Below are 6,000 nucleotides of genomic sequence, written 5' to 3' on the forward strand. Positions count from 1 at the left end.
AGGATATTTAAGGATTCTGTGAAGGCATATCACTAATTAGACCTGAAGAAGAGAAATACTATTTTGAAGTTCTCCAAGTTGAAAGAGGATCACTGGAGGAACACGGTGGGAAATGCAGGACCATTTGCGATTACATTATTGGATTATGTTCCGTTAAATCTCCCACTGACCCCCCTGCTCTGCAGAGATCTGGACAAGTAGAATTCAGATAGCGGAACATAAACATTCGGTGTCTTTGCGGATGCTCACAAGGTGTCTTTCTTACTCTTCAGCTGCTGCCCAAGAAGGCGGCAGATCAACTTTAGGTCATGTGTCATGATGCCAGCCTCGCACAGATGTCCTGGATCCCCTTGGACAGCCCCCCCTGAAAGGCACAGGTCACCCACATCCAGGCAACCAACCCACGCTCAAGCTGTACTGTGTAGAGATTTAGCAAGGAATGCTACAAATAAACAGATCCAGAGCCAAAATACTATGCACCAGACTTGTGCATGTAGTTCCCTGTAGTCAATGAGCAACTATAGCATGCTTTGCGTCTCTATCCCAAGAGTTACCCTGCCAAGAAATCAGGAAATTCCTGTAGGACACATAGCTGTTTTCTCCTCTTAGTATTTTTAGTATCAGAAGAACAAAAAAGTTGCCGAGTTATTTTTCTGAGATAATAAAAAGATGCAAAATGTTTTACAAGAAAGAAAGAAAAAACACAATATCCTAACTTAACCACATCTCTTTTACTTCTCTGCTTACAAAAGCCAAAAGCTTAGGCATACTACATACCACATGCATGGAAATAAGATCCATGTGATACATTACAGAGATATGATACACTGAATTTGTAACCTGTCCTATCCTACCTACCCGCTCCCAGGAAACAAGGAACACCTCCAGCAGTCCATGCCGCTGAGCAAATGTTCACAACCTTTTTGCTTTGGGATTTATTATAGCATGTTGTTTGTTTTTGTTTGTTGTGTTTTTTTTAAATCACCCTGCCAGAGCAGCGTTTCCTTCTTTCATACAGAGAAATTACAAAATTGTATGATAAAAGCAGAGAAGGTTGCAGTTGCCTGAAATTATAGTTATTAGGAAAAGTACTGAGCAAAAATTGACTAAAATAGAGCTGCAAGATTGATTCAGCCTGTTCCAGTCAGAAGGGCCCAACTTCTGTATCAATATTCTTGACAGCATCTTTCACCCCACAGGACCAGAGCACCAGCAGAAGGGCCAGCAGAGGGGAACACCACACTGCAGCAAGCACATTTGGTACAAGCCGGTGCAGCCCCTCAGGCCAAAGGCAACGCTGCTCTAAATAAGCATCAAGGGGATGGAGGGAAGCATCAAGGGGAGGTGCTCTAGGGTTGCTTAACTAGGAACAGGATGCAGGAAGCTTCAAAATTATGACCGCCACGACCTTCTCTGGGCGGGAGAAGCTATTTTGTAAGAGATTCGTGTGCAGCAGTAGCTTGAGCTCTGCAAAAACTTCTAGGAACGTAGCCTTCACCCTTATTATGTTCTGGTCCTCGTCTGTTCAGCGCTACTACCTTACATCAGCTACACCACCAGTCCTGGCTAGATGGTCACAGTTCACCCAGAGAAGCCACATCCCAACACATTTACCAACTGCTGGCTTGATTTAATGCTCCATCTCCTCTTATGCCTGAGAATTACTCAGTTTGACCCAAATCCCCAGTGGTTTTTGCTCTGTACAGCACCGTGCTTGGGAAGGGAAATCCCAGGACACTCGGAGTCTGCAGCACAGCAGGGCACCGCTGATGTCCGACCCATACACCGAAAGCATCACAGCACCGTGGGTATGCAGCGACCACAGAGGCAGGTAGCTTAAGCAGGTACACCGGGGCTGGTAAAAGGTGCTGCCTTCAGAACGGCTGCTCTTCAGGAGTCAGTGTGGACAAGCATAGCTGAAAACAACTCCTAAGTGTATTAAAAGATGAAAGGGAGAGGCTTTGAAGAGTAAAGGCGATGTTTACCCAGCTCTGCCGGCAAGGCAGGCAACAAGGGAAAACCAGAAAACTGAAAGTCTGTTGAGGTAGGATCTAGGCACTATTTCATGGAACACAGCAACGCAGTATTGTGATGCTACTCCAGCCTTCTACTGGGCTATTCCTAACTGATTGTATCATAAACATACCTTGAAAGAAAAAAAAAAAAAAAAAAAAAGAAAAAAAACACCAAACCTGCACTACTCAAATAAATCACTGTCTTATTCAAATGTAAGAACTATTGCAGCAGATTCTATCACAAACCAGCTAATTTTAGGAAAGAGCGTCTGCAAGCTGGCAACTGCTGTTTTGCAATGGTATAGAAGTACCAATCTTCAATTCCAGTAGCTCCGCTGGTAACAGTTAACTGCAGTTAAACTATAGAGACATAAACAAAAGAGGAACCATGATACCAATATAATTTATAATGGTTTTGCCACTTGTATGAACATTTGGAGGTACTCAGTTAAACATCTATTATGCTCTACGTTCACAAATAGCGTCCTGTTTTCTATTCCACAAGCCCTCTGGGACCAGGGACTGCCTTTTTGCCTATATTTGCACAGCTCCTACCATGGGGCACAAGTAACTGGATGAGGCTTCTAGGTGCTACTGTCTTCTGACTACACTATAGCATTGGAGAGATCATGTTGTTAGTACCTTAGTAGTAATATTTTTCAGAACGTTTTTCTTCTTAAAAAAACCCACTTAATGATTTTGCAAATAAAATCTAAAAACATAATAACCTACAATAAAGCTCACATGTATTATAAGCCCTTAAAAGTCTATGAATACAGGCATGCTGCACCAATGTAAGTTCTTTAAATTGAAATTCATTAAAAGGTAAATACTTCTTAGATTCAATACAAAACATACAAGAGACTTCTGGATTTCAAGTCAAGCATTATAAACATAGCATAACACCCTAGACTGAAGTAGGCAGAAATATTATTTTCTTCTTCTACACAAAGAAAACACTGGTATTTCCATTTTTCTAAAGGAAGTCCTGTTTGTGTCATTCAGGAAAGCTCTGCCTCGCACTAGTTTTAGTTTCAGTTTTCCCCATCCTCTTCACTTGAGCTTTTTCCTGTCAGTGAGAGAAGCAGAGTGGGAAACAAAAACTCAAGCTGCGGTTTTCCTTGGGCAACGGGTGACATGGGCACGTGCCAGGTGGGAGCTTCCAACGCACCCGAGTGGGGCCAGACCCTGATCCTCAGTGGCCTGGCTCCACACCTCCGTCTGCCTTTACCTTTTCACCGCTGCTAGCGGAAATCAGGCAATATTTACCTAAAATTGCCACATCCTCGAAGGGGCTGCGAGAACGCCCGGCCTGTCGCGCCCATCCGACGGCGACCGCATGTCTCTATAGGGCGATCCCAGCGAGCGGGTGGGAGACGACGAGCAAACACGGGTGTTCCACGGAAAAGCGCAGGCAGCTGCCCACGTGCAGCTCCGTGCCCAATTCCAGTGGGCGGCCCAAGGCAAACCGGGCAACTCAATCACTGGAGCCTCCTTTGGTTTATAAATCGGTCGGTTTTAATTGCATCCTGTGCTTTCATCGGGTTTCTTCCTATGTACCTGAAAAGGCTCAGGCCGCTTAACTTCAATAACACGCAGAATTTAAAAACAAGGAGGCGGCAGTCTCCTGACTAACAAAGAGGTACAACAAATACGATGTATTTAGTACAAAATTAGATCACGATATACGTGATAAGATATACGTTACATATTTACGTATTATTATACACAGTAATGTGCATGATTATATAACGTACATACATAAAAATAGTAATATAACATGGATACGTGCAGAGCTTTTGCACAGCCACATGAAGATCACAGTCGCCAAAGGTGGTGGGCTCGCTTCAGCAAAACAAAAAGCCGCCGTTCAAAACAAGATTAAGCGTGACTTAAACCAAATTTCCCGACTGCCTGGAGTTAATCATTACTAGGAGTAGTCACTAACACAGCTGTAAATCACAGGCGGGCGCCTACACCAAAGATCGGGGGAACAAACGTGCTCTAAAAGCCGGGGAGGAGCCGAGCCCCCCCCCACCCCCCCGCCGGGCTCCCCGTTCCTACCTGGGCTTTCCAAGCCGTCGCCTAAACCCCGGGGTGCGCTAACGCGCTCAGGCGGCGCCTCACCGTCACCCGGCGACCGGGGGAGGACGGCTCCACTCCCGCCCCGCCGCCCCGCCGTTCGCGGCTGCCGACACACGCACACAGCCCGAGCGAGCCCTCCCCGGGCGCCCGGCGGGCTCCTCCAGCCGCTGCACCGGCGACCGCTCCGGTGCCGCGGCCGAGGACGGCGCTCCCCCGAGCCCCTCGGGAGGCCGGAGGGAGGGGCTGACACCCGCCCGCCGCCCCGCTCACCGCTCGCCGCCGACCGCGCAGAGCCCCAGCGCCGCCGCTCCCGCCGCCGCCCGTAGGCCGGGAGGAGGCGGTGCGTCGCCAGCAGTGGGCGGGGCCGCGCTGCCCCGCCCCGCCCACCGCCACACCCGGGCGCCGGCGGAGGCGGGCGGTGGGGAGGGGAGGGGGCAGTGAGTGAGGCGGGGGGCGGGGGGGTTACCTCATTTTTAAGCCCTGTGTTCTCCGCCTGTGCTCTGGAAACCCAGGGGTGGAAAGAATGGCTTTGCTCCAGAAAAGGTGGGGTTAGGAGCCTTTCAGATAAGTGGGGAAAAAATATATATATAAATCGTTACATCCAATTAATTTTTTAATTTTATTTTTTTGTTTTTTAGGAGAAATAAAATCTCTTCTGAAGGTTTATTTCCTCAGGAAACTAAAATACCAGTACTTTCGTTCCTTAATGGTTTTGTGTATATTACCCAAGTCACGTCTTTGATTGCTAGTTGTTAAAATTTCGAGAGGGTTTTGAAATACCCGATTAACACTGTGTGCCAGGGCCTGGAGACGGACTTGGAAACAGCACGGTAACTTTATGCCACACCTCTGGAACGTCGGATTCCCGGGTTTTGGAATCCGGTTGCTGAAAAGGAGCTTAACGAGCTCAGGGAAATCACTTACCTGTGAGAATGCTTGTCTCTTGCTGCCAAGGCTGTTGTGTGCTGAAATTGTTCTAAGAGGAATAAATAAAAGCACCTTAGGAAACATCTGCTAATAAGAGCAGAAGGAAAAGAATTAATCTTCTGTAACAACACAAAGTAGCGAGGCTTTCTGCTTCTGAAGAGCTTAAATGATCTTTACTTACCCATGTACTGATGAAGAACCACCAAAGAATCTGAGCAACTTCTCCTATTTTAAAAAGGAGAAATAAATCGTTTTAATGCTATTATACGTATGTACTTCATTTCTAGATATGGCAAAGCCTAGAATCTCTTCTTTTCTTAGCCTTTTTATGTAAATTATGGGCTGATTTTTCCCATAAGGTATTAAAACATGAAGCAAGTTCTAAGATAAACATTCTAAAAGAAAATAATTATTACTAATTTGTCTTGAGTACCTCAAAACTTTCATCTGATAACACCCCTTAAACAAAACACTGCAGGCACAGGTAGAGGTCAGTACTAACGACTATTGATTCATGGTAACAGAGTAGAGAATTCCAGGGCTCTTACGTGAGGTGTCTGCATCAGCCTTTTTCCCAAAATATTTGCCACTTTTGGCAATGGTGGCTCAACATCGCTGGCAGTGGAGACCCAGCGTGAGCGTAGACAAGGCTCCAAGCGGCTGCTGGCATTTGTCCTGTAGAGATGATTTTTGTGGTAGGATGGTGACAGCACCGAGGCTGGCCATCACCTTTTTTGCTGTTGCTGTCAGACGCTGTGCTGAGCAGCGTCTCTGAGCAACCGCCCTGTCCCAAGAAATGATTCACAAAGGAAGGCCGGTATAGGAAAAGGCCAAGTGAAAAGGAAGAATGAGGCTAACTGGCAATTAAATAGCTTCTGTGGGGTTGCTAGTATAAACTTATTTTCAGAAATTGAATTTTTTGTTTTATAATCTAGCATAATAAAACTTACCAATGAGATTTATAAATCTTAGT

General features: G+C 46.2%; 1 protein-coding gene across 4 annotated transcripts in view; it reads right to left on the minus strand.

Annotated features, from left to right (window-relative positions):
• Positions 1-4,441, minus strand: part of SNX10 (sorting nexin 10) — a 36,686-nt gene extending 32,245 nt beyond the window's left edge. The window contains exons 1-2 of one of the 4 annotated variants that reach the window (XM_049798545.1): positions 4,080-4,215; positions 3,285-3,646 (exon numbers count right to left, since the gene is read on the minus strand). The gene's annotated coding sequence lies outside the window, so the exon portion shown is untranslated. Of the gene's footprint in view, positions 1-3,284; positions 3,647-4,079; positions 4,216-4,370 lie in introns of those variants that run through there. The other 3 variants (XM_049798542.1, XM_049798544.1, XM_049798543.1) reach the window with 3 other exon arrangements.
• Between the last annotated feature and the right edge of the window lie 1,559 nt (positions 4,442-6,000).

The sequence above is a fragment of the Accipiter gentilis genome, chromosome 4 (genome assembly GCF_929443795.1).
Source record: "Accipiter gentilis chromosome 4, bAccGen1.1, whole genome shotgun sequence".
Lineage (NCBI taxonomy): Eukaryota > Metazoa > Chordata > Aves > Accipitriformes > Accipitridae > Astur > Astur gentilis.